The sequence below is a fragment of the Falco punctatus genome (assembly GCF_963210335.1).
Source record: "Falco punctatus genome assembly, chromosome: 10".
Lineage (NCBI taxonomy): Eukaryota > Metazoa > Chordata > Aves > Falconiformes > Falconidae > Falco > Falco punctatus.
The window spans coordinates 26258795-26279345 of record NC_137590.1 but is presented as its reverse complement, the minus strand read 5'-3'; the positions used below and the strand labels follow the sequence as shown (position 1 = coordinate 26279345).

Here is a 20551-nt window from a genome sequence, read left to right as displayed (position 1 = left end):
GCTGTCAACCAGCAAAATAGCTGCTGAGAGCTACAGTGCGAGGGCATGAATGTGCAAGAATTCTGTGGTGCATTGAAGTGTAAAACACCTGCATGCGTATACAGAAACTTTTAATGTGTCATAACAACAACTCTGTATGAGGAACCTCTTGTAGAAGCAACAGATAAATCTCCATTGCATTATGTCAACGTTGCATATTATGATTGAGAGAGGGGAAAAGATTTTAGAATTGTGTACGTATGTCATCTGGGCTGTGGATGCGGATCCCGCTGTCCTCGGGGCAAGAGTGACCCCCGGGGCCCAGCTCTGCCTGCATCTGAGGAGAAGGCTCCAGGTTCGGGCTGAGACACAGATCAGCCCCATCCATGCTCTCTGCTGGACCTCACCCCTGCTCTGAAGGTGGAGCAGCAATGCAGTAGAAAGCCCCTCAGGTTTTTAACACTCACCAATGGTTACTCAAATGTTTTTCTCTGTGGACCTTGGCAGAATATTTGTGCCTTCTGTCTGTGTGTGCATGGGTGCTTGTGCATGTGTAGTGGAGGTTTTTCAAAACCATGCCTCACAAAATATAAACAAGTATAGATTATTATTGAGATGTAACAAGAAAAAATTAAGTTGGCATACACTGGAAAACAGGAAAAGGTAGTCTTTACTCTGGAAAATATTTTCTCCTACATGCCCTTCTGATCTCACCCTGCATTCCCATGTGCCTGTCTCTGTGATCGTAGGAATTGTTGGTAAAATCCTCACTGAGGGCTGCCATACAGGTACACAGATGTGTGAAAACTCTGTAACATGTTTGGATGTTAGTCTGCACAGAAAAATGAGTGAGAAGCTAGTAATGGCAAATGTTGTAACGAGTGTGCATGAGTCCTCTAGTTCCTTCTTGTATTAATGAGATAAACCTTTCTTGTGGTATACTGTCACTACATATTCTTATTAAGACAGAACAACAAAGACAGACAGCAAGGTTTACCCCTGCCCTCCATCAGCTGTGGATCAACTCCATTATTCCCGTGGTAGGAGCCACCAATACTTTGATTTTTCTCCCCTGACGCTAAGACTCAAGTTTGCTACTTAAAGCAGCAGCACAGCACCAGGTGTAAAGACAGTAGTGCACACAGCTTGAGCTAATTATTATATAAGGAAGTATTAAAATTTCAGGGTTATGTTAGGTAATGACTAAAAACGTGCTTACATTCTGGCTTGTTATACAGATCATAAAAAAATGCATCCAATTAACAAAGTTTGTCACTGTCAGCATACTAATCTTTATGGGAAAGTTACTCAACTTACAGAGAGTAAGTGAAAGCCTTGCAGGGCTCAATTTCACATACCGTTGCCTTGGTATTCAATATTTGAAAGGGAATGGAAATACTACCAGTGCTGATGGGGAAGTGAGCACCCACTTTTATTTCAGTAATGGGCCCAGTGCTCCCAGCTGGTGAGTGCTGTCAGCTCCCAATGAAGGCACCGAGAATGCTGCTCATCTAATAGGATTAAAATTCTGTGTCATCAGTTGTTCAAAATATTTTTAGATGCAGCAAGTTCAATAAGGCCAAGCTTTATTGTCATTGGAAAGACTAGTGTGTTGGGAGACTTACACTTACGCATCCTGATGTGAGAATTTCAGGAAATGGTCCATGGAAAATTGTCAGCATAAATTGGCTCATTTAGAACAATGCACCCCAAAGTATACACAAGGTCAAAAAACCTCATGATAAAACCATCTAGCAGTGTGATGAAAATCTGCTTCTGGCTCTTGTTGATAACAGTCCTTCTTGGTTTGGTGAGCTACTTTTTGACCAGCAAAATCATCCTGTTTGGTTTTGGTATGTAAAGTCACTAGGCAGGAGCAAAAAATCCTTGGCCTCAAGGAGCCAGGGAATCTCATTGATGTTTACAGGTATTTGAAGGGAGGGTGTAAAGAAGACAGAGCCAGGCTCTCTTCACCGGTACCTCGTGACAGGACACGAGGCAATGGGCACAAACTGGAGCACAAAAGGTTTTTCCTGAACATAAGGAAATGCTTTTTACTGAGGGCGTGACTGAGTGCTGGCACAGGTTGTCCAGAGAGGTTGTGGAGTCTCTGTCCTTGGAGATACTCGAAAGCATTCTGGACGTGGTCCTGGGCAACTGGCCGTAGGTGGCCCTGCTTGGGGGGCAGGGTGGTTGTGGGACCAGATGAATGACCTCCAGAGGTCCCTTCCAACCTCAAGCATCCTATGATTCTGCGATACCGTCTGCTTTTAGCAGAGCAAAAGCCTTGCTTTTTCAGCCTCATCTCCACTTTCTAAGCTCTGGGGGTTAATATCTAGCTCCTTAACTATTTCTGTTGCGTTACCTTTTTCATTTCGGTAACACGTTTCTCTGTACGGTTGATGCCTTGGACTGAAATTATTTCTTTCTCTTGCTCACCCTAGAGGGAGCTCTGGCGGTCTTTCAGTTTACTCCTACAGCTCTACTTCGTTTGTAATTCTGAGTGTTTCTGCTGAGAATCCGTTCTGAAAGTATACAAGACAAAGCTGTATAAAATGTGTCTTGAAAATGTTTCATTTTCGAACAAAATTGTGCTTTTGAGTTACTTGTAGGTAGAGGTAATGTAACACCGGATTGATGGCTTTGGCTGTGTGTTAATTTTGCTCAGCTGCACCAGCAATGCAGGCTTCTGACGTGCATAAATGCAAGAGATATTGATATTTCTGTTATGCTTGGCATTTATTTTGGTAGCTGTGGAGATATATTTGTAAACTTTGTATTTGTTGCTGTGATACAGTCAGTTTCTGTTTGGTAGGTATTTGGCTGATCCACAAGGAACATGTTTGTGATTGTGGGATTGTTGCTTGAAGACTTAAGGTGAGAAAGGGATTTTTAGGTTTTCTTTAGATGTATAATCTTAAAAATTAAACTTATTTCCACTGGTGATTAGAAGCCAGCTTTAACTGAGTGAGGTGCTTATTTTAGGTGCTTTTATCGAAGCAGATGTAATGTCTGTTAGGGTTGATAATAGATCAAATTTTTGCTGTTTTTCATGATTATCTATTTTTATGGACAGTGGTGTTAACTTGTATTTTTTCCCCTGCATATTGTCATTTGCCATTAATTATGTTGATTACAGTTTCTATAAAATGGTCTAGCACATTACAGCCAGATAAAGAGTAACATGAATTTTATTACATTTGAGGAAGTAATCAGTGAGAGTTTTCAGGTTTTTAGTCCAACTCAGAGAATGCCATGTGTGTGGTAAAGCCAACACATGCCTGTTGAGGATGCAGTTATTCTTTGCTATGATCTAAAAGCTGATTCTAAAAATATTTGTAGACTAGACAGAAGCAAAGATTTTTCTGAGAAAGGTATTAAGATCAGTGATGACAAACTGCCTAAATAGTCTCTCTGCCTAAGAAAGTACGCAGAAAATTGAGGTAAGCAGTCTCTACAGAGAGAGGTCTGGTGAGAGTATTGGTACAAACTATTTTGGCTTTTTTCCTTTTTGGACCCCAAAACACCACTTTGTTTCCAATAGAATAGTTTTAGTGACTGCATCTCAGGTGTATATACAATTCTTGGCATTTACAACAAAGGCAAAATATTTCACAATGGATGCCAAACTCTCTAATGCTTGGTGAGAGTTCCTTCTCAGGGACATAATCTATATTATTCTTATCAGGTAAGCAAGCAATTACTTGTCTTCTGCTTTAGCTCAGTAAAGAACATGCATGAACAATTTAGCTGTGGAAAAACTGTTGGATAAATGATATCATAGATCCCTTTTGAATCATTGGAGTGGCTCACGAAAACCAGGTGATGTACTGCATGGCTGTTGCGGCACCTGTGGCTGTGCTGCCATTACTGAAGAGGAAGTTCATGTGGGTAGGAAGAAAACAGATGAGTTTGGATCAGAAGTCTGAGCACTGGTCTTGTATTCTCAATATTCACAGTATTCTTACCATGCCATTCTCACCTGATGGATGGGTATGCAGGCTAACAAGGTGTACAGTGGTAAGGGTGATAAACATAGTCTTATGTTGGCCCATTCATGCACAGCTTTTGTTGTATTGGAAAAAAGTTACCAAGTCTTGGCTCAAGATGGTTTGAGGATGCTTGCTATGAATTTAAAATTTAATCTTTTTTTTTTCTTCTTTTCTTATCTGGAGATTGTATAGTTTGGGCATGAAAAGTCTTTTTGCTTCTTTCCTTGCTTCTTGATCTGGGGGAGTATTTTTTTAATAATAAGGGGGGGGGGGGGAAGACCTGGGAGAGGGGAATAATGTGGTGTTTTTATTGGAGCTCTGACAGAAGGAGTTCGTGTGACATGAAAGATTGCAGGGCCCTCAAAAGCTTCCTCCATAAATGCATGAGGCAATTAAAACAGCAATATTGGTAAAAGCCGATCAGACTTTTTGATAAATGTTACACCACTGGAAGGGGCTCTACTCTGTGCCATTTTAATTATTGGGTAGATCATCGATTGTCTTCTATAAGGAGGAGGATTTTTGGTGATGGTTTCTTTGATTATTTCACCATTGACTTGTTTCCTCAGGCTCAGGTAGTTGAGATCTGGCCTGCTACTTAATTTTTATCCAGGCTTCCTTTTGTTCTGCTTCTTCAAGTTCCCCTAATAGTGGGAGATAGAGTTGGAAGTTTTATTTTTCTTCTTTATGCATTAATGTTAAAGCGTTTCTCTGGGGGAAAAAAAGCATCTTATTTTGTCTTTGCAAATTATGGTTAACATATTAACAAAGATGCTATGTGTACTCAGACTTTTTTTAACAAGCTACCAATCAAGCAATAAATTATCTAAACAAGCGAAGAACTTGTTCTGCTTCTTCCTCTTGGTTGCATTTTGCAACTGTATTGTTGGCAATTTTGAAAGAGGAGAACTATTGCAGTGGAATGGATTAAACAAGTAATTTGAATCATGATGTGTGAATGCTTTTGAGACAGTTTTGCTTTTGTTCAATATAAACTTTGCATATTTAATTCCTATACTCTGTCTATAAGATGTTGTTTGACCAAACAAACAGGAAGTTCCTGTTAAATTCCTAGTAAGGAGATCAGCTGTGATTTCCTGCCGTTGTGTAATTATTTACTTGTATTCCACTTTTTATTCTTCTCTTACAATGAGAATAATGTCATTATAAGAATTCACCAGAAATCTATTAACATAAATCGAGATTGAGCCTATAAATAAAGAGGTGACTTGAGGAACTTTTGCAAAAATGAATTACTATTGACCTTGTAGGGCTTTTTCTATATTTGGTGTGTAAACCGAGGAATAATTTTGCATTTGGATTTTTTGAACTTAGGAAATGAATGCAAAAAATTACAAGCTTTTAAATAAATAATAGTTTCAGGGTGAAAATAATTTCTAAGTTCTAAGCGATTATCTAGGACAATTCCCTTAAGATCATTGTTTTCCAAGGATTACAAAGGTAGTTTGGCCCTCTACGTTCATGGATTTTAATGATACATTTTTAAAATTTTATACAACAAGGCATTTTTTTGGTAATCCAGACTGTCAGACAGTTACAGATCTTACTAAACAGAGAAATTGGTGGCTTTCACTTGGGAATTAGTGGTACAGGTTAGATTTTGGATTTGGGTATATTGTAACTGCAGTGCAATTTAAAAAATAATTGTCTTCTGATTTATTTCTTGGATTTTTCTTTAAGAAAAGAACAATACAGTAACTCATATGAAAGATGGCAGAAGTTGCAAAGTTGGCCATTTCAGTTCAAAAACTAAGAAAGATGAAATTAAAATAACCTGTGTCTATACTGATACAGTTTGGGGCATGATTACTTTTTTGTGCAGAGAGACAGAGGCCCTATAAAATAGCATGGGCTTTTAATTGTCATTGAACAAGGGATGAGAAATTATATTCTCTGTTTAATGCATTTGAGGTGTATGAGGAAAATTAAGTTGTAGGAGGCTCTGTTAGGAATTCTCTTATTCTTCTGAGCCTCTAGGCGAAAAGTGCTTGAAGGTCTTGATGGTTCTAAAGGAATGACAAATCTAACTTCCCTTATGTTATAAGCTCTTGGATTCCACTGTAGTATTCTTGTATTCAGTGCAGAGCTTGTGTTTGGCCAAAGCATGCTGTTTGCGAAAGCATCTAGTCTTCATCTAAAGATATCAGGAGACAGAAAAGTCACTATTGCCATTGGTAGGTTTTTTTACAATGCTTAAATGACCAAGTTCTCCAGAAAAATGCTTATGACATTTCTTTGAGTCAGAAAGATGTTAGATAAAATGATTATACTACTTTATGCAATAGAAGCCTAAATAAAAATAGTGTTGGAATAGGCTCACTTTGAGGTTGTTGACTTTGCATGAAAAAGTACTAAAGAATGTAAATAAAAGAATATAATGATGTAATGGTGCAAGGACACCATGTGAAATACATGTACAATACAACGATAAAAACACTGAATGCATAGGAAAGTTAAGTGAGTAACTCTGTAAATTCCCCCAAGTACTAACGCACACATGAAGATACCTAGACACCTCAAGGTACTTTGCTTCATTCTGCACAGTAAGTGGATGATGCTTTTAAAAACCATTTTCTTGTTAGAGCAATCAAAAAATGTTTTCTTGATATGTGTATGAAAGTATAGACACTTAGGTACACGTTACATGCTGCAAGAACATAGGAGAAAAATAATACAGTCAAGGCAGGAAGAAATGAACACTAAACAATAGGCTATTTAATACTGCAAAAATTACTCTAGAAAAACTGTTTTCAGATACGTTTTTTCTATAGACAGCTTTATTACATTTGGTTTATATAATCCATTTTGTCAATATTTTTATAACATCAGAAAATGAAACAAACAAAAAAAAAATCCCACACCATATACTACCAAACTGCTTTTAAAATGTCTGTTTAGGATTAATTTAGAGAATTCTTTCAACCAAAAAGTATGTGTATATATTTGTCACTTTAATAAAGATATATTCAATTAATTTTGAAAACCAGAGTAGAAAATTAATTTCCCTCCCACAGTCTTAATGAAGAAGTAAAGAAACTAATTTCCCATTGCTGTTAGAGGGGTAATCCACTCCTTCACATATTAAGAAATTAATGTAACACATCCAGTCAGCCAAAGTGTCTCTGATTCTTCCCCTCCCCCCAATCTCTTACACCAGCTTATTTTGTATAATACAATTATATAAAAAAATTGAAAGAGACTTGTCTTATGTCTTTCAGATGTCAATATGTGCTAATTGTAGGTCTGATGCTATGCCAAAGAAAATCACCCACTGAATTTGATAGTACTTGCTAGTTTTGGGGTTTTTTTAACAACAACAAAAAAATAATTGCATGTTTAAGAAAAAAAAATGTCTGAAAACCCCACACCTGCCAGAAAAATGTTATGGAAGAATTGTGACTGACTTTATTTATCTCTGTTGTGCTTCTGGGTTTTATGTAGTCAAAAAATCATCCTTTTTATTTGAGCTAAATACAGAATAAAGATGTTTTCTTACTTATATTTAGAAATTGTTTTGAATCTGATAGCATTTTGTTATGCTAGGAGTATATTTGAGCAGTGTTTTATAATCAAAAAAACTCAGGTCAACAAGTTATTTTAAGGTATTATAAATGGGTATTTGAGAGATGCTCAGAATAACAGTAGTAGAAATTATTTTATTGTCTTAAAACTGACTTTATTTTACATTCATAAGCAGCTTGAATTTACTTTTTTTAAAAAAAAAAAATCACTTCCCTGCACAAGTGAGGCACAAGCTGACAGTATAATCAATATAAGTGCAGTTTATGTCTTTGATGTAAGGAAGAAAACTGTGAGATTGTATTAATGTTCCTTTAAGGAGGCAGTTCAGATTAAAAAAAAAAGGGGGGGGTTGGGGGACAGAAATCTCAGATTAAGGTTTTGAAATTTGTAGTAGACATTTTGGGGATTTAATCTTTTTTTGATGGTGAGTGTTCAGTGAAGCAGGTGATTGTATTTGTAACTTGTGAATAGCGTTATTGATAGCAAAAAGCTGAAGTGTAAGTATATATTTAATTGATTTCTTGATCAGGACTGCTTCTGCAACAGGCAGAACAACTGATCTTTATTAGGTATCAGTGGTTGCTTGGTTTGTGTGAATGTGGCATAATTCAGAAAAACGGGGAGATATCCAGAGCAAGAAACAATGAAAATACAGCCGCTCTAAGGACAAAGGAGATCTAACAAGAAAGCTTTTTGGAAAGACTTGAGACCATAGAATCTGAAAGGATTTAAAAATCAAAGAGGATGTCAAAAACTTTTTTGGTGTGTTTTTTTTTGGGGGGTTGGTTGTTGGGGGTTTTTTTTGGTATGCAAGTATGATGGAAAGAAAGGAATTTCCCTCCTTCATATCCCTCTTCCCACACCCTGGTTTAAGCAAAAGTAACAGAAATAAGGTAGGAAGACCTACAAAGCCATTTAATGTGGAAGAGAAGTGGGACTCTGGTGCTGAGCTTGGCAGAAGGCAGGAGTCCCAAATTCCTGCGAGGCAGGAGCCCCAGCCCCATGCAGAGGTCTGGCTTGGAGCAAGTGGGGCTGCTCCCTTGCCCAGGGCAAGGTGCTCCTTCCTGAGGGGCAGCATCTCTGCACTCCCCCCAGGCAGTGCCCAGACTCTACCCGCCGGCCAATGTCCAGCAGCCCCTGCCAGCCCCAGGACAAGATCTTGTGCAGCAGCTTGCAGCTGTGAGAGGTGGCAGTTTCTGAGGAAACACCTTGATTTGGGGTGCCTGGCCACAGGTGCCACTGAACTCCTTCAGGGATCCCAAACAGTTTTCCCATCCTGGTGGTGTGCCATGCCAATGGGAGTCAATCTGGCTGCAGAAATTAATTTGCCACAGTGAAAGAGTTAGAGAGGGACAACAGCTACATGAAGGTGTGCCTAAGCTATAATATGTTAATTTATTCATCTGGGCTGTCTTGAATATGAGTGGGTACTGCAGCCAGAGTAACTGGTACCTGCAGACACGGTCTCAGTTTTGCAGAGGTAAAATGAGAACAGAGGCTGAATTCAATTCTCTTCAGTAAATTCTGAACAAATAGTTCCTTCCCCGTGTGCCAAACCAAAGGCAGACATGACTTTTCGACTCTTACTTTCTTCTTCAAAGCTAAGTGCTTCTGCTCTCCATTAAGTGAGTATTTTCTTTTATTTTTGCTTCCATACCATGTGCAACATAATGTCTCAGAAGTTAACATTCTGTCATCTGTAAGAACGATTGTTTCCAACAGCAGTGTTCTATTAGAGCAGTCTGTCTTTCAGGACTCTATTCCTAGTTGTTCACTGTTATTGTTTTGATATTTGTATGCGGCTGTATTATTTTCAAAAATGATTCCCAGTGGTTAGTTCTTTGAATGTCTCTAGTAGATCTTGTTTACAGTAGTCTTTTCAGTGTTTCAATTTTTTCTTCTATAGACAGATTTCTTGTAAATTCATCTTACTTAGCTGAAAACCATCACAAAAAGACTGATGCTGAATTAAAAAGTAGCAGTCTAACTGCAATAATTAATAACTTGGAAGAACATACCAAAAAGGTTTGGGGACAGATGATCTGTTGTGGTTCTGAGAGCTTGACACAGAAAAATGTGAAAGGCTGAAGAAAAGTCCACTTGCTGCAGTCCATCTGGAGCAGAATATTCCTTCCAGATGCATTGGTCTGATCATAATAAAGATTTATACAAAATTATTATGAATGGAACCATCAAACAAAGTTCTGTGAACACAAGTCAAATACAAGGACTGTTCCCACTTTCAGTCTTGGACATCTTCACTATATCTGAATTTCTTGTAGAACACATTACACTCCAGATTATTTCATGCTTTTCCACACTGGGAATACAAATCTTCAGTTTTAGCATTATATACAATCTCAGTACATTTCTTAATTATATGGGAAACTCCTATCAGAGCATAACTTAAAGAATGTGGAATTATTATTTAATATATATAGTTTGGAAGCTTACCTAGTTGTCACCCATTTTTAATCTTATAAATTATTGACATTTTCCTTTCGGATTGAATTTGTCAGATTAGCAAGGACATCATTTTATTAGAACAACAGTTGAGACTGTGAGTTCAATATAATCCCTGAATCATCATAGCCATCTAACTAAATTGATAATAGACCAACCACCTTCTGTGTAGCATTGGTGTTCAGACAGAAGTTTCCTCTTTAAAGTGTTGTTAGTCCCAATATGCCTGGTCATTTCAAAATACACAGATTATGTACAATATGTTCTTTTGACACAAAGCACAGATACCCAAATTATTTCATATTGTTTTACTATTTACTTGTTCGGTCTTTGTGCAAATACTCTTGGATAGTAGTCTCAGAAATGACATAATAGAAATAAAAAATACCAGTTGTATTTTCTGTAAGAATCTGTGGTTCCGTGCTCTGCTTTTAAAATAGTTTAAAGTGAAGACACAAAGCTAATGTTTTCACTTCAGTGTACTGTATTCAAATTACCTCAGAGGTATAGGGTTCCTTTGTACAGAAGGAACGAACAAAGCAAAAGAATCCCATGCAACACAAACCGATGTAACTGCAAATATTTTCTAGAAATATGATTTAATGGATTCCGAAACTGCTAAATAAATGTCGCATTACTATTCTATGAAATATCTCAAGTTAACAGTAATATTGTCAGTTCTGAGTATAAATTAACTGAATTTGGGTTAAGTCCAGCAATAGCATCTGCTGAGAAAGAAAAGGCATTTATTGAAACGTAGCATTTGATTGGCATGTTTCATTATCAAGTACGCATTGTATTTCAAAAATGTGCACATGATCTAAAGCAGGTATTTACAATAAAGACGAAAGCAGATTTAAGATGACATCTGAAGACATTAGTTATATAGAGGCTTCATTATAATTATTTTAAAAATAATTTTACTACAAAAAGGAATTTTTAAAGTATAAATTTATGATGAACACTATCAGAATTCCTAGTAACAACCATCAGAGCAATGAGAAAGGTTTGCTTGGTATGTTAATCTGCTTGGACTACCAAATGTATTTCAGAGATGGGAGTGCTGTGCTGAATCAAAAACATCATGATATCCAACAGCTGCCATAGTCAATATATGCTAATCTGCGTGTTCGTTTGTAGCACTGTCTATAAACTTCAGTATGAAGGTCAGCCCTCCACTCTATTCATTTTTTAGCTTTCAACTGTGGCCTTGACAGGAAATCTCATGTTACTGTTGGCAGTCCAAATTATGTCCCTGTCTAGTAGATCTAGATTACATATTTCAAAACTTCTGCAAAAGAATGCTCTCTGAATTGTACTTTGGAAAATATTACATTTCCAGGTATCATTGTTTCAAATAAATATTTTAGGTTTAGCCAAGTAAATCATACGATTTGGGGGGGTGGGGGGTGCAACTCATTCCACAGTGACTATGTTATCTTTCCATAAAATGTGATTTATGTGTGACATTAAATATACATAACTATTTGCTATGAACTTTACTGAAAAACACTTACCCTATACAATTTATTGAAATGATTGTTTCATGGAAGTTCACGCTGTTATGGAAGACAGTAATCCAGGTGAAATGTGAACAATCTTGAGTCAAAAACAATGATTTTTTTTTGTACATTTATATTTGAAACTTAGCATAGAGAAGAGAATAAATGAAAAGGGTTCCTACATTATCTTCAAATCTGTGGTTTGTTTTCTTTTAAAATAGGACATATATTTCTGCAAGTCACTTAAATCATTCTATTCCCCTTCTTCAGGAAATTAAATAGTTACTGGAAACCTATTCATATCTCATGTTCATTATTCTATTTCTTTCTGCCTCTTTCAAGTTTGATCAAGCAAAAGTGATGGACATAGCCAGTTACTGGATGACTTCAGCTTGCATTACGTCACTTGATAAATAAGTTCATGCATACCTTTTCATTATAGTGCTCATTTTCACTTGATAGTCCTATTCTGCTTTGGCTGAGTTGTGTGACTTTGTGACCCCTTTCTTCCTCTTATATCTAGGTCTTCTTCCATGCAGCAGTTAAGCATTGATTCATTAGTGATATAAAGATAATTATAAAAACAAATCTTAAGTTTTGTAGAGGACTACTTAGTAGGTAAAGTCATAAACTGACACTATGGTTCATTATTGCATAATGCTACTTAAGTAATGAATAGCACACAATTTTGAAGCTATTCCTAATGAAACTTTAAAATTGCCAGGATTTTTTTATATAGTGCCATTATAAAAAAATTGCCGGATATAGTATTTTCAGTTTTAATTCTCTTACCATTTTCTATGAAAATGGCAAAGCAGAGTTGGACAAACCATTTTGTAATATCTGATCTTTAAATAATCCAATTGTGTTTATCATGCTATGCTTGTGTTACCTGGCTCTTTTTATCTTGTAGTCAGTGGGAGCAAGAGCAGGACTGAGTTCTAAATACCTAAGACTTTGCAGTTGAAGGTTGAACTAAGTATTTGTATTAATAAAAGGTCAGTTTCATCAAAAAGAGAAAAGTAGCTGGCAGATCTTCCTGTACAGGTAATATATTCCAGTTGTATATTTCCACTAGCCATCCAGTGAATGCATTGTCAACAAACCTACTGCTCAGCCGCTCTGCTATCTGAAGCCTTGCATGCGTTAGCTGAGGATTTTTTGTTGTAATACATATGTAAAGAACTATTTGTAATACCTAGAAACCCCAGCACTCTGACTTATGAGCATGACCACGGTGGTGCTTGATTAATGGCAGGTTAACAAGGACTAACTCGATGGTGCATTAGAAAGGAGATTCACTGTTATATAGGCATAGGAAGCATTCTGGATGGTTGGTGGCACCGCAGGTTTGGAATCTGCTTTCCTGAGAATATTCCTTTGGGATCCTGTGCTGATGAAGCCACCTAGCCAACAAAACAAAGGTTCTGATGATAAATTATTTGGACTGAGTAAGATTATACTTCTGAGCATCATCATTATAATACCAAGCACATTTTATTTCAGGTATCACATTTAAAAAACTAAACAAACAAACCCCAAAAGTATCCTTCTTAACTTGAGTGGTTTGGAAATGTTGATTTTGATATAAAACATTTTCTTTTTCGTGTGTGTTCCAACAAAGCTGAGCTGTATGCCTCCCAAACGTCAGATCACCTTCTCCTTAGCGTTGTGTGCACTGCAACTAGTCATTAAATCAAATAACGTTGTGGTTTAAACCAAATCAAATAGAGGAACCTGTTGTGCCAAAAAAACTCTGGGGGAAAGTGGTACAAACTTGCAGAGATACTCATCCACCTCAGAGCTACGCAGTGGGGTGTATGAGGTGAGGGGAGAAAGGACCAGATACGCCTTTGACAAATTACCTCCTGGGTATCGTTGGTGTTAAAAATGAGTTTACGCGTTGTGTCACTAGAGGGCAGAGTAAAAGATTTGGGGGCGTATTAACCGCGTTCCCGTACTTTGATAGGAGCGTGCTAAGCGTAGAGCTTTTCTGCCTCAAAGGTGTTTTTTCCAGCTGGGTGTGAGGGCGGCAGCGTTCGGGGCTCGGGGGGGTACGAGGCCTTGAGGGTACAGCTTGCTGCCGGGGAGGTTTCCGTTTCAGACTGGAAAAAGTTAAACGTTCCGCCCATATGTATCGCTAACAAAGTAAAATTAACTGCGTTAGCGATGTGGCGGCCCTCCCCGCGCCCCGCCCGGCACGCCGGTGGCTGAGGCCGCCCTGAGGAGAGCGGCCCGGCGGCGCGAGGGCGGCCGTTGGCAGTGGCGGGAAGGCGGGGGCGGGCTCGGCGCCCTGCAGCCCCGCGGGGGCCGCTGCCCGGGGAGAGGGTGAGGCGGGGCTGGGGCTGCCCGCGGGCTGGCGGCTCCTGCAGGAGTGACCTGCCTCTGCCCCGAGAGAACTGAGGGAAAACAAGGTGTGGTTTGGTGGGTTTTGTCGTTTGGTTTTGGTGGGGTTTTTTGTTTGTTTGTTTGTTTGTTTAAGAGTAGTTTTCCAGCTAGGCCGGGGAGGCTGCAGCGCTGTTAATTATCTTGGGCCTGTCCTGGACAGAGCAGTCTCTTTCCTCTTGTTTATTATGTAGGGCTTAGTCTCTTGCTTTTCGTATGGATTTGTTTATGTAATGCCCCATCCAAAGTCTGGAAGTACTTACTTGAACTTCTAGCCAGGCTGCTTGCCTCTCAGCATAAGAACAGTTCCACTGTGCTGCAGGTCTGCGAGGAAAATACTTTAGTACCTGGTGCCTCTGTTCTGTTAGTGCCACCTTTTCCAAGCCTGTTCCGAATCCAAATGAACAAAAAGTACAGGAAGAGTTTCTCCTCCTCCTGTGTGCCCCTCCTTGCACTTGCACATGTACCCTCACTGAGTTTATTGGATGTTTGTTGTATTGCTTGTAGGTCTGACTTCCAGCGTGTTTCAGATAACTACAGAGAAGCCTTCCTGATCTGAAACTCTGCTGTCTTGTCTGGTTTAGCTTCCTCTGACACCCCAGTGCCAGCTGCATGTCACTATAGCTATGGTGATCATTTTTTAGCTGAGAAAATAACTAAACATGTAGCCAACAGCAGAGTGCTTTGAGTCACAAGTTTTATCCTCTATAGGAAAGTTTAAATCTTGCCATTCCCTTAGGAGTTTGAACAAATATGTAAACCATCCGTATCTGCTGAGTATTTCTAGTAAGATCTCAGTCACATCTCGTGTTCATGGTAAAGGCTAACATGAAAAAAGCTCTAAATACAGCCTTCAGTATATTTATGTGTCATCTTAAAAGCATTGCTCTTTTGATTTCTCAGGCCTTTTTTTTTTCTTCTTCTTCTTATGCTTTCAAGTTTTTAACACTATGCTGTGTAACTCTGGTCTTCTAATCCATCTTTTACGGAAACATCACGCGTTCTGTCTTCTGTCCTGCAAAAATCCTGTACCTGTTGGTTGTGTATTAGACTGGGTACCCAAAGAGGGGGAAGAACATCTGCCTTGTTTCCACAGTCTCCACCGTTCTGGAGTTTTAGGGATGCTGTGGCATGGGGAGGAGACATAAAACTGGGTGACCTGGTCCAAGGCTGCTCCTTGACTTCTGCCGTTCCCGGCCTCCTGTGGGAGCTGTTCCAAACCTGGTGCTGCAGAGACGTCTTTGCACTAACCTGTAGCAGGATGCACGTATATAGGATTAGGAAATTGTTCTAATGATGAGACAGGATTTTTTTTCACTGATATCAACATTATCTATGATGCTCAGGCAGAAAAGAAACTATTTTCTTATCATGTTACACCCCATTGAGACAACAATTTCTTTTCTATTGGAGATTTACTATAGGGATCACAGAATATTTAATAGTAATGTTCATGTGAATTGCATTGAGGAATGGTTTGTAGAGGAAAAAGTAGTACTTTTTGTCAGACACATTTAAAAGAAGAGAGAAGAAAAAACCAAAAAAACTGAAACCAACCCGGCCTTCAGGCAAATCAGTTCTTTCTGAATATAAAACAGATATTTCCAAAGTGTTGGAAAGGAGTTAAATATCAGTAGTGCCCGGATCTGCTGACACAGGAGATTGTGTTTTCTCCTCCTGCTGCCATGTCCCTAATCTTTTGGATTAGATTTAGTCAAGAGAGACATTTATTCCCCTTAATGAGACTGTCATGTAAGAAGCACTCCACAGCTCAGCTTGGTTCTGAATGATGTCTCCATAGCAGATAGCCTTCTTTAATTGATAAAACTAAGTTCCACAGGTCTTTAGGTTTCTCACATATGGGTATGGTTTTCTTCAACACGCTCCTCAGTGTAAACCTGTTTAATGTTAATACTATACGATTTTGGACTCATTCCTTACTTGATGGTACTGGTTCTAATTATTTCCTGGTTTTATATTTGGTATCGTTATTTCACAACTGTAGCTACAAACAAGTAGGAGCTACCACGCCGGAACGCTGCCTGCATACATCCGCTCTTTTTGCAGCCAGTGACAAGTTGCAAATGAGTACTGAAAACTGCAGCTGTTGCTTGCTTCGTGCCGTTGGAGTGCTTCTTCTGGACGAGGAAGTTAGTTGGAGCTTTCATGGCTTCTGATACCTCAGTCCTTGCACAAACATGGTTTTTGAGGGAATTTTTTGTAATTCCACGGCTGGAGCTGTAGCTGCGGCGCATGGAGTGCCAGGACAGGGTAGTTGACGCGGGTGGCCGCTAGGTGGCAGTATGGGGTTTAAAACGGCGGGAGACTGCTCTTCCATCCGCGGGCAGACCTGCGATTCCTGTGCCTGCAACGTCTGAGTAAACCTGCCTTCTGCTAATCCCTTGAACAGTTACTGTCACTATACCGATAGTTAAAAGGATGCTGAGTAAGTCCTGACAAATATTAGGGTTGGGAGGATAGGGAGAAGGAGAATTTAGTCCCATATACAAACATGTTGTAAGCAGATACACATTTTTGCAGTCCTAATTAGAGTGCAACTGTCTTACATTTTCCTCTTAATTTGAGCTGAAATGAGTTAAGATTTTTTTTTCCTGCTAATTTCATTTCTTTGGTTGTGGTTGAAAAAAAAGATCTTCTGTTATTATCTGTGGCCTTGCCGTAGTATTGTCCTATAAAAGACAGTTACGATATACTACATAATTATTTTATATTACAGAAGGTAAGGAGCCTGAAAATGTACTTCTGTGTCTGTTAGACCTACTAGCCAACTTATAAGAAATGAAAATTTTAAAGCACCTGTTTTTGGAAAATGTCTGGGCTGGCTAGTTTGTGAGACATCGTATATTTTCATCAAAGGAATTCAAATTACTGAAGGGAACCTCTTGCAATGGGGTGAAAAATGCAGGTCCCAAGCAATGTATACTTGGACAAGCAGTTCAAAGTCTTAAATTTCATCCAGAGTTCCACAAGTAGCTAGTAAAAACTTTGGAGTAACTGACAAAACATGCTTAAAAACTTCACTCTTCAAGTTACATTTACTATAGCTCTGTATTTGATAGGAGTGATCTTTACTGGATTTTGACCTAAAAAGCTGAATTGGAGCACTGTGATAATTGCTTGAAACATCCAAATCAAATATTGCAGATTGAATAAGAAAGATTCTTAGAGAGACTTTCCCACATGCTTTCTGGGTCATCAGTTTGGTCTTCTCAGGAATGTGTTGTTCAGCTTTCCTTCGTTATTTTTTTGTTGTTGTCATATGGTGAATATACATACAGCATGCTTAGCCATTATATTTAGATAGGTTTGAAACACAGGTAAAGATGTTAACCATATCACCATATTTTATAATAATTCACTTATCTGTACTGCCTAACAGAGCTTCCTTAACATGTTGAAACTGAGTTGGAAATACAGAGGGGGAAAAACCCAAACAAAAACTTCTGGGTAAACAAGAAAAACAGAACAACCAACCCAGACCCATTGTTTCTTGACCAAGAAAACCTGTGAATTCTAACAGCTGAGTGTTCTTTGCCCGATAGTTTTTCCACAGTTTTGTTAAAACCCAAAACTTTGAAAAGAGATATATCACCAACCAGATTGTCTCAGCTTACTAGTACCTAATGATTGTTTTTTCTGCAAAGATTCTAAGGCATGTTTTTAAGGACAATTGTTGTGCTCTGTTATGGAGGTAATGTTGGTCACCATCTGACAGAGAACGTGATACTTTCCTGGGTTTTGACAAAAGCAACTTTAGAACAAACTTCCAGAATGAAAATCTTTACACTTATCTTGAATTTAAATAAACACCATTGAATTTAGGCCAGAAGCTTCTAATACCAGAGATCAGGACAACTTGATGTGACTAGGACTATTTTGTCTTTGGAAAATAAGAAATAATAGCAGGTTCCCAAATCTGTTCCTTAGATAAAATACACTGAATTGTGAGGTATCTACTAAAACTGTTAAGTCTTCAGCTGTTAGAGCAGCAAAGAACATCTTCTTTGCTTTCTTTAGTAACAGCCTTTATGCAATGTCTGTTTCAGAATTTCTGTCAGGAGCCCTCTAAACAATTCTGTCCTCTTTTGTTAAGGTAAACTAGTAAAAGTGTAACCTCTAACTTTAGGAAAGAGAATGAAAACGGGTGGATAGAGCTCCTTACTGTAGATATAGCGAAGTGTTATTAATCCATTGTTAAAGGGATGGAGCACGTTATCCAGAAAAAACTTGAAGAAGCAGTCTGGTTCCATCCATCTTCAAAGGTGTGTTGTCAAAACGTCAATTGCATGCTGATAGTAGTTTTGTACTTGTCTCTTACACTATAAAAAGCAACACACAATCTTAAATTAGTGCTCTGGGCTAGTTTAAAAATTCAGTAGTTTTAAGGTCAAGGAGAAGAAATACTGTTCATTTTCATTTGGTAGAAGAGAGTTATAACTGGATTTTTGTTCGTTGTTGATGAAATAGTGAGGTAGAAGGACCCTTTGCCTGACCTGGAGCAGCTGTTCTTACACTGAGTATGCTCACCAAAGTTATGTTTATGTAATGTGTGAATAAAAGAAGATTCCATGGCATTTTAATAATTTTATTTAGTCTTAAAATTAGTATAAAGACATTCTTTAAAATAAGTTCTTTGCATTGACAATATTGCCTGACTTACTGTAAAATTCCAATAAATCATACAAACTTCTGCATTCAGAAACCACAAGTCTGCCCCATCCCTCCCCTAAATGATTTTTTTATTTAAGATGATATGACTACAAAATTACAAATATTCAATTTTTATTGTCTTCTGGGTTTGAGCCTTTTTAAAGAGTCCAGGTCTTGATACTGTATTTTGAAGAAGAACATAATTCTTTGTAAATGAAAACCAATATACTGGTATATTAATCTTAGCTTTTAGAAACAAATTGTCTTATAAGGTTGGCAATATGCTTTTGAAAACTGAAAAGTTTGGGAGTTTTTGAAAATTGACTAACTTCTAAGGTTTTGGAAGACTCTGAAGGAAATACGATTTTTTATTTTTATTATTATTATAGGATGTTATAATGATTTTTTGGTCATCGTGATAATAGATGACAACAAGTAGATACAGTAATATTTATAACAAAACTGTAGAGGAGCACCTTTAAAATACAAGTTGCATGGTGGATTCTATTCTAGGGAGGGAATATTTTTGTTAAGCAGCATGCTGTTGTATACAGATATATAATTTCTGTAATTGCCTTCTTTCCCAGAACCTGCATTTTAGTGAAACATTTTGGTTATTTACTTTGGTTTTGTGTGTGTGTGAATGGAGCCGTTCTCAGCTGAAAAACAAAACAGTTCCCAAAAGACACAGAACCTAAAAGGAAATAAAACAGAGAATTAAACCAGCATGGTTCATTCAAGAGAGTGTGTTGTATCCTGTTATCTGCTGTGTGTCCCTCATTAAACCACTGTCAGCTCTCTGGAACCTGAAAGGAGCTCCTGGCATGGTGGTAACCTGCCAGTGTAGCTGCTTTTCCTAGAAGGATGGTATATATTCTTGTTGGAAGATGTGGGATGGAAGAGTTGTATTATAACCTTCTATTGAAAATGAAAAATAGCTTCGTTTTCTATAAATCTGTAAATTGAAAAATTAAGGCAAGATCAAACATAACCACATACAATACTTTTTCAGCCTGTAAAAGTTTCAAAACAAATAACCCCACCTACAGACAATCTGATTCTAAAATAGAAAAAAAAAGCACCAATTGTGATAGGGAGAGTGCTGTCTTCAAAGTTTTGTGGTTTTTTTTTAAACCAAAGTGAGCCCAAGAATTTTAAGATCCAGTAAAACAGGTTAAGCCACACAAAACTTTACATATGGATTCTTAACAGGTCAATGGTTCTTACATGATGTAGCTTATTCTAGATTTTTTGTCTGTTGTTGTCCCTACATAGGCAATGTACCAAGTTTTTTTATAGTCCAGATTTTATGGCACTGTGTGCCAGTAGGTTATCTTGTCATGGAGGTATCCCACATGGTTTATACAACCAAGGTGTGAGACAGACGTGATGGCTGGAATCTGGAAAATGATGAACGCCTACTTTTTTTTTTCCCCTAGTGCTTTCTGGTGAGCATTTCCTAGCATAATCATGGAGTCTGGGCTCTTATGCTCCTTTGGTACAGCTGACCACTTGTTTTCTAATTCCTAAATTTACATATAAATTATAACTTCATAAACTTATAATAGAATTTAAAGATTTATGTAATTTTCTTTTTTTTTTAAAGATAAGAATGGATGCAAGTCAAATCTGGTTTTAGTTCTCTCCAATAAAAGCAGATGTTTGAACAGTATCAAAAAGGAATTTCCTTGAAAAGTCAAAATGTGTACGTGAGACCTGGCTTGCTTTTTGTGAACCAGGCAGCGCCTCTAAATGTATTTTGGCCTTTAATGATCATAAAGGTAACCCTTATCCTGTATGGTGTGAGTATTTATTTATAATACTGGTAACATTTTCCATAAAATTGAGTCATACTATGCCATTTTTGCATGTAAACATTTTTTAAAAGAATTTTATTTAAAAGTGGACAGTATTCTGTATTCTTTAGTTTAACATGACAAAAATCTGGACCATACTTATTAAAACTATAATCTGACTTGATGGTCCCACAGCATCACTAACATCTTGAAAATATGG

The 20551-nt window shown here is 37.8% G+C and overlaps 1 protein-coding gene across 1 annotated transcript in view; it reads left to right on the top strand.

The window, feature by feature from the left end:
• Positions 1-20551, top strand: part of CCDC73 (coiled-coil domain containing 73) — a 103910-nt gene that overhangs the window by 21026 nt on the left and 62333 nt on the right. Inside the window, exon 4 of the mRNA XM_080405846.1 lies at positions 2795-2856. The gene's annotated coding sequence lies outside the window, so the exon portion shown is untranslated. The remainder of the gene's footprint in view (positions 1-2794; positions 2857-20551) is intronic.